The sequence below is a fragment of the Primulina huaijiensis genome, chromosome 6 (assembly GCF_012295235.1).
Source record: "Primulina huaijiensis isolate GDHJ02 chromosome 6, ASM1229523v2, whole genome shotgun sequence".
NCBI classification, from domain to species: Eukaryota; Viridiplantae; Streptophyta; class Magnoliopsida; order Lamiales; family Gesneriaceae; genus Primulina; species Primulina huaijiensis.
The window spans coordinates 1,743,750-1,753,449 of NC_133311.1; positions in this window are offsets into that span (position 1 = coordinate 1,743,750).

Here is a 9,700-nt window from a genome sequence, read left to right on the forward strand (position 1 = left end):
TTTTTTTTTTTTTTTTATCGTCGTTACGACTTCTTGCTATGACAATTTTGTTGACATTCAAAATGTTTGTTACTACGTCAAAAATTTTGATAAATATAAACAAGAAAAATAAAAGTTAATAATCTGCTCGTCCAACTTACATCCTAAGGGTACACACAACACCCCTTTAACACCCACTCTCCAATGTGAGTGGGCGTTAGAGAGGGTGTGGGGCATTCAGTTATTGTAATTTTTTATTATTATAATTTTTATTTGTTATAATTTTCATTTTCGTTAATGTAACTCTCCGATCAATTAGTATTTTGCATCTTCTTTTAAGTTTAATTTATTTTCTAATATTTTTATGCAATTGTTATTTATTATTTTATGTTGTACCTTTTTATTTTAGGTTTATAATAATTTTTTAATTTTAAATAAATGACACTCATAAAATTAAATGATTTTACGTATTAAATATATAAAAACATATTATTATTAATATAAAATAATAATAATTCAAATTTCTTAAAAAATTTGAAAGTGAATATATTTAATTTAAAGTAAGAGTAAGATGAATGAGTGGACAGCGAGACCTACAAATAATGAGTGTGAATGTTAAAATGAATGTGGGAGAATAGATGTGTTAATGTAATGTGTATGTGGCATGTGGACCCTACGATTTTTGAGGAGGTGGTGGGTGTTATATGCTCTAAGTGAAGAACTTTTTCTTTTTGATCGGCTTCATCCGCCGTTTTTTTGACGTTGTGGAGCTCATATTTAGATGATATCACTGGCAGTGTGTCTTTGCACCTTATACTGTGGGAGGGTTATCAAAGTATTTTTTTTCAATTCAGAGGTCTTCCTCATACTTCACTGCCTCACGTCTAGAGGTGTAAATGAACCAAATCGGTTTGAAAAATATTTGATTCGTATTCGAATTTATGAAACTCGAGCCCCACTCGAACATGTTCGTGTACTATTTTCAAGCCAAACTCGAGCCAAAATTATATTTTTCGACAGTTCATGAGCTGCTTGCGAGCCTTGATATTTTAATATAATAATATAAATATATATAAAATAAATAGATTTCGAGCCTTTCGAGTATTTATTTTCAAGCAATAGTTCAAATAGCTCGCAAATATTTTCGAATCTTTCAAGATGAACTCGAACCTGAGCCTTGATTCGATTCGAACTCGAACAAAAATTTTTTTTAATTTTTTTGAGCTACGAATCGAGCTTGAGCTCTAATATATCTATTTTGAATCATATTTAAGCATTCAATTTTTCAATACTTGTCTCGATTCAGTTCATTTTTGCCTATACTACGTCTAGTAATTATGCTGCAGTGAGCCTGTCATTTCTTTATCTTCTCTTCATGTGAGATGCATCATGCTATCACCATAATCTTGTACAAGTTTCTGTTTTCTCAATGCTAAGGAATCTTCAGTTGCGCCCTTTCTCTAGCGGTTTTCCTCATATCTTTGCAAAATAATTGTGTGACATTATCTTGCCAATTCAATATCTCCAACAACCTGTTGGGACATCGTATTCTCACACCCAAGACGCAGCGGAAGTTAAAATTTTATTCTTGGGCGTCGTGTGTTTAAAAACATTCATAGGGCGTTTAGGTTTATACCTTTGCGTTCTTAACGCTGGACACCAAACTATTACGATTTTTAAGCGGAGATAACCCTTCTTCTAGATCCCTACGAACGGTTCTCTTCTTTGATCATCTAATCAGGTCCACGATCGAAGACTATTTTCCTCACTTGGATTGCACTAGAAATCTCAAGCGATTTGTGCGTTGAGACTGAAAACCTCCGAATTTCCAAAATCCGGAGACGAAACGGAGCGGCGGCGGAAGAAGAGAATTGGCCGAAACCTTTTCTAACCAGTTGTAAAGTGGCCGGGAGTTTTTCTTCCAACCCCTTCAACATTGGCCGAGAGATTCCTTTTAAAATCTTAATTGATTCTTAATCAATTAATTAAGGAAACTAATGAAGTCAATAATCAAAAATTACGTGGCTTGATTTGCTTCCATGGCCGTGAGTTGGTTTTTCAATTTGGGAAGGAATTTTGTGAATTATTATGGGAAAAATTATCTATCTGTTTATACCATCTTATGGTGTATTTATAGAGTGAGACTCCTAATATAATTAGGAGTCCCTCTCCCACAAGAACTTAATATTTTCATTATAATTAAATTCTCATATAATTAATATATAATGTATTTATTAACCTTTAATAATACATGATATAATAATATCATATACACATATTTTATATGATCATATAAAATATATATGTACATTAATTAAATTAAATAACCATTATATAATTTATAAATTAACGCCTTGGTTAATTTAATTTTAGACTCCTCTAGAACATATATGAGAATTTATGCATGTTAGTAGTCACCACTACTACCACAATAATTTAATTAGTAAATTCCAAATTCACAAAAAAAATGATTCCGAACTCATTATAACCCCGATCGACGATCCGAAAACGCAGATGTACCAAGGATATAAATCTTGTTCATATAATGAAAATTGAAAATTTCGAAGATCAAAATTTTCACTTACCATATTGGGCAGCTGCCAGTTTTAGTGAATTCCTTCACAAAACAGGCAGTTCAACTCTCGTTCCTTATTTAGCAATCATGCTAACTTCCACTTCTTCCATCCTATGGAATCAGCTCATAAACTCCTTTATAAGCTTCATGTTTGATCTCCATCAAACTATAATCGCCAAATTCCAACTCCTTGAAATTTGACTATCTCAACGGGAACACAGAATTCGATACTTGTGTGACCCTCAATGGTTCAGGGATACAGCTAGCCGTAGTTTCACATCTCCATGTGATTCAGAATAACATTTATTCTTACTCGGGCTTACCCTAGTTAGCCCCATTCTTTTCATCAACACCTTGATCAAGAATGTAGGAACTAATTTCTGATTGCACCCATCGGATCATGGTAAGAGCGTCTAGTAGCATCGCCCCATGATCCCCTAGGTATCACTGATAGTGTCTGCAAGAACCTTTAGTCATGGTTATCGTACAGTACAGTCCCTTCAACACATATATCCCGATCGAATCTGCAACCATANATAATACATGATATAATAATATCATATACACATATTTTATATGATCATATAAAATATATATGTACATTAATTAAATTAAATAACCATTATATAATTTATAAATTAACGCCTTGGTTAATTTAATTTTAGACTCCTCTAGAACATATATGAGAATTTATGCATGTTAGTAGTCACCACTACTACCACAATAATTTAATTAGTAAATTCCAAATTCACAAAAAAAATGATTCCGAACTCATTATAACCCCGATCGACGATCCGAAAACGCAGATGTACCAAGGATATAAATCTTGTTCATATAATGAAAATTGAAAATTTCGAAGATCAAAATTTTCACTTACCATATTGGGCAGCTGCCAGTTTTAGTGAATTCCTTCACAAAACAGGCAGTTCAACTCTCGTTCCTTATTTAGCAATCATGCTAACTTCCACTTCTTCCATCCTATGGAATCAGCTCATAAACTCCTTTATAAGCTTCATGTTTGATCTCCATCAAACTATAATCGCCAAATTCCAACTCCTTGAAATTTGACTATCTCAAAGGGAACACAGAATTCGATACTTGTGTGACCCTCAATGGTTCAGGGATACAGCTAGCCGTAGTTTCACATCTCCATGTGATTCAGAATAACATTTATTCTTACTCGGGCTTACCCTAGTTAGCCCCATTCTTTTCATCAACACCTTGATCAAGAATGTAGGAACTAATTTCTGATTGCACCCATCGGATCATGGTAAGAGCGTCTAGTAGCATCGCCCCATGCTCCCCTAGGTATCACTGATAGTGTCTGCAAGAACCTTTAGTCATGGTTATCGTACAGTACAGTCCCTTCAACACATATATCCCGATCGAATCTGCAACCATAGGTATATCGAGAGTTGCATATGAATTCGATAACGATGTGATTTATCTTTGAGTACTAATAGTGGCATGATATGTAAAACTAGGAAAAACAACTTTCCCTAAAGCACATTTCTTGCTCTGGCCAGAGACTCCTTGCACTATTAACTCATCAGATCACATAGGATATCTTCACCCGTAGGCGAACGGTGAATCCCCGACTACAATGTATTTGCTCCTACGTATTTCGAAACTACACCCAACCTCGCCACCTAATGACCCTCAATGGATTCGGTAAACGGATCAAAGTGCATGCTAGTACGTATAGCCCCTACATTGTCTCGGGTCAAAGGACTAATGGTGTACAACCATAACTGCGGACTATTCCACTCGATAAATGAGAACTACTTGGACAGTCCGAGGGAGGGTTGTTCAGTGCATCATCACATGATCACCCATCTGTGTGAATGGACATCTCCATGCCCTTGCCAATGAAACATGGCGTTTACACCACAGATGCTAGTCTCAAGCTCGAGCGACCTTTATCCTTGTTTTAGGCGGCTGATTCGACTAAGAACCTGTTTAGAATATACGGTACACTTCCTAATCAGTTTCATGATCTTACGTTGCGACGCAGACCTCATGGTACCTATTGTATATTCAAGGACTTTATCTATGCAGCTTGCATGGGTATACAGATAAAGTATAATGTCATAATCAAATGAAATCGTAAAATATTATTAAAATAAAGATTGTTTTACATTAGAGTCAATAAAAGCCCTAGCCACAAGTTGGCTTGTCGGGCACCTACTCTAACACAACCTCCCCCACACCAACTATAGTTGGGAATTTCAGGTTAAGGTGAAAAGTGGATCCTATTGTTCATAATAAGTTTAGAATCGAGCTTTCTAAAATGATATTTTATGAGGAAGATGACAGTGGTGAAAGGACTACGTCGAGCCCATAAAATTTCCAGAGAGATCTTGAAAGGGACAGTTGCATAAAAACATACAGGAAATAAGCTCAAAGTGTATATATCAGAAGTTAGTGTTGTGCTCTGGTGTTGTCAACACGAGCACACAACATGCCGCGGAAATTAATTATTGACACACAGTTATAACATGAATAAATAAACACTAGATTTAAATTATGCACAAGTTTTTATACTTATGCAATGCCTCATGACAAAAAATTTACTAGAAAAATATGTAAATCGTATACACAAAACAATACTAGTGAAAATAACAAAACTAAATTCCTTGACACTCCAAGGAATTAAAATATGCATCAACAGCACATATCAAATCTAGATGCATAAAACAAAACCACATATTGCTTAAAAAAAATGAAACCACTCTTCGATCAACTCTCTGCGTCATTGTTGTTCTTCGAGTGTTGGCCACACCAATCAGCAACACGATAAAGCGATCAGTTCGATCACACAAAAACTTCACACAAAATCTTTAATATTGAACTTGTGTACATTCAGAAAATCTCCAGCAGCTGTGTGAACGTCTCTCTCCGAAAAACCGTCACTTCTCTCTAAGTATTCCCCTTTTATAGATCATTTTCTTTTTCCTTAAGATCTTTCCATAGATACTCAAATCATACAAACAAGGAAAACCAAGAGTTAATTAGGAATCAAACTCTATTTTAAACTAAGATGATATATCATAAGTTCCTAAATTAAATTATGTGAAATAAATCCCAAGAATAAAATTATTTAGGAATAGATCTTACCATCTAATCAATTTAAATTAGTTTAGAAATGCAAAATTCTAATATTTCTATTTATTTCAGATCTCATTTCCTCTCGTAGTGTGAAGCTCTCGACGGGGAGGTGGCGCATGACCATCAACCCCAACCTTGAAGTGTTCTCCCCCTCCTCCAGGATTGGTGAGTGGAACGTCATTAGTCTCGATCACTTTATCTTTCTCGCGCAACCTTCTCAATGTGATCAAAAGACTGCTTGCTACCGTGTGTGCAATTATTATCATTCCCATGTTGTGATGCAAGATAGTGAGCAACTACTCGGTTGATGCACGGTAGGCCGTCTCCTCCATCAAAACATTCAGAGCCTTAGTTTTTATAAGAAACTCCTGTTAATGGCGGGAAGAGGAATTTGAACGACCTTGACCATTACTGGTGTGATGAACTGCGTGTGATTCCATCTGCATTCTCAATGACTAGATGACATTTTCCCACAGACAAGCCAAGCATATGCAGCAAAAAATGTAATTGCTCGAATTAAGTAGAACGCGGAGTAGGGATATCTGACAGTCTCGTAAACAGTCTCGGAAACTGGTCCAAGCATTCAAAAAAGACTGGCTCATAGACGGTCCACGTGTGGCTCGTAAACGAGCTCACCTAACAGTAGATCGGTAAACAAAAAAATTCACGGGTTGTCGTCTACGTCATGAACAAATGTTAGAGATACAGATGACTACTGACGTAGACACTCCGATGCTAAAATAGATAAACAGTTCACATATATTCTCTAAAAGTTGGAGGGAATGGAAAAATGAGATATTGTACTTTGGATATTGGAGGTGGTCCTCTGTTTATAAATTTTCTAGGAGTGTCTAGCGAGTTTAAACTTTTATAGGTAAAATGGACCAAGTAGTTAAGTTGAACGTATAACTCACTGTATATATGTGTGTGTATACAAACACACAAAAGAATCAAATTTAATAATTGAATTTGCATTTTAATTTAGTTTTTTTTTACTCGAATTGATATTTAAAATAATGAGTATTGAGATGATTTTAAATAAATTTTGTATAATCCTAAAAAATAAATTGACACCGTCTTTTATCTTTTTGAAGAATAAAGCATCCTAACAACTTATTTTTAAATGTTATCTAAATTAAATGAAAAAGATTCACCCAAGTTTTATTAACGAACAACTGTACTGTTTTCTTTTCCAATATCGTTGGTATATATTTTTCTTTAAATTTCTTTTTTGCGAATAATTTTCTTGAAATTTTTATTATTAATACAGCGAGAGCAAGAATTTCATTAAAAAAAACAATAATTCTTATTTCGAGAACCACATGTAGTGTTTTCGTAAGGGTGTCAATTCAGGTGCGTTGGGTCGGGTTGAGCAACAGTATTATTCAAAAATGGTTCAACCCGAACCCAACCCGAATCCGAACCAACCCGAAAACACTCAACCCGAATCAACCCGATTAACCCGATTTCGATTTTTTTAAAAGAAAATTAAATAAAATTTAAAAAAAAAATAATATTTTAATTAAAACACATATTAACAAAATCTCCTTCATATATATGATTTAAATTTGAAAGTCTAATTGTAGAAAAATAAAATAAATTTATTAAATCAAATAAAAAATTGTTTAGAAATAAAAAATGTTCAAAATAAATATTAAATTATAAAAATTTATGATATAAAAATACAATAAATATTTTTTCAGACATACAATATATAAAAATGTAGGCAATATTTATTAATTATATTTTTTTTAAAAAAATTAAAATTTTCGTGTCAACAGGGTTGACCCGAACCCAACCCAACCCGATAATTTTTTTCGGGTCAGCTATCGGGTCCAACCCGATCTGACCCAAACCCGAAAATCTCAAACCCAAACCTGATTTTTTTTCGAGTTGGTGGGTCATATCTGATTTTGACACCCCTACTGTTGTGGGGACCCGGACGCTAATCAACTTCTAAATCATTCTTTGGGAATAAATGGATCAAGTAATGAAATTGAGTCTAATTTTTTTTTTATCAATAATTGCGGAACATATAATAATCATTCTCATATATATATCAAAAGGAAAGTACAAGTCTTGTACAACATAGATTCATATCAAACTAAGGCTCAACAACTACATATCAAGTGATGAAACATATTCTACTTCTGGGTCCGAATCTCCACACTAATCTTGATCTCTCATCCTCTTCTCGACTCTGATCCTGTCCCACCTGTTGTCATGCACACATACAGACACAACAACAGCCGGATAACTCCGGTGAGAAACATATCTCAGTATAAACAATGTAACAAGCAATTCATATAAAATATACGAAAGCATAAACATTTATAAAACATGAATCGACTATGAAACATCAATCAATACAAGTTTGTAAATCAACCTCTTGACTCGACTCATCTAATCTAGGGATCTCGGCTGAATAAGAACGTAACAACTCACCTACTCTCCACAGCTAGATGGTGGTACGTTCTTATTCCCGGACTTTGGTACTCTATATCGAATATCTGCAACAGAAGCCGATCTGCTTCTAAGCACATCGATATAAACCAATGTCCAGTGACTTGGCACCTCTGCCAACTTGGCACCTCTGCCGAAGACTCTCTGTCTCACAAGCAATCATCTCATTCATGCTTTCTATAAATCAATAGAACAAGCATATAAATGCAATGAATTCAAATATCTGAAAACAATAGCAAATAAGTATGTGATTTTAGGGAAGCTCGGGTCATATCTGACTCGAGTTATCAATCCCGGTCTAACATTGATTTATACATTTCTTTTGTCGATCTGATGAAGTTAAAGTCTCGAATCCGAAGTTGTCAATACTCAATCTGGCAATGACAATCGAATATACAATATCACCATTCCATGCAAATAAGATATCTCAATCTTATCAAATTCTGACGGCATAACAGTGCAATCTCAACATACCGGCAATACAAAATCAGTATATACCAATCTCAATAAGTCAACAACATAATCTGAGACCAAATCTGTATACTCTCAATCAAATCAATTATGAAAATCATAATAATTCCATAAACAATCTGTTTTTCAATCCGGTTTCGATTATACAATGTCTAACATATCAAGAATACCATATATCAATCATATATGATTCCTTCAATATCATATTTTCAAATCCTATCAAAACATAAGAAAACTTACGTCCTTGTGTAGCCTTTGTCGAAAGGATCACGGTACTAAACTCAGATTGAAAATTAGACCGGCGGATCTCGCGAAATCAAAATTCGAAAATCTGAGAAGACTTGAAGATTCCTAGGGAGCTTTCCTCGTTTCTTTTCCTTGCATCTGACGTGTATGAAGATTTTACATATTATATATGCATGGCAAGGATAGGTGGCTCATTCTTTGTGCTGCACGTCTCGCGCATATGCGCGCCCTCAACCGACGCATATGCTCGAGACCCGACATGTCGCGCATATGCGCGAGACCTACTGTCTCGACATTTCTGAATGCATCAGCTCGCGCATATGCGCGCCCTCTCGTCGCACATATCCCTCTCGTCGCGCATATGCGCGAGACCTACTGTCCCCACATAAGTCTAGTCCACCAACTCGCGCATATGCGCGCCCTGTCTCGCGCATATGCGCGAGGTTCTCTGCCCATCTCGCGCATATGCGCGGCTCGTGTCGCGCATATGCGCGAGACCTTCGGTCCTCGCACAAATAATTTCACATGCCAACTCAACTCATGCCTCAGACTGGTCCGTCTATAATCACAACAAGCCATAATGATTAATCTCAAATTATCAACATGAAATTCTCGGGCATTACAACTGTTTTCGAATGTCATATTGAAATATAAACATAGTAGGTCTCATGTGAGACAATTTTACTGATCTATATCTGTGAGACAGATCGACCTTATCCATATTTAGTATGAAAAAATATTTTTGGCATAAAAATATTTTTTATGAGTTGGTTCGATAATAGATATATTTCACAAAGTTGACATGTGAGACGATCTCATAAAATTTTTTGTGAGCATATATTTGATTTTTTTTTTTTT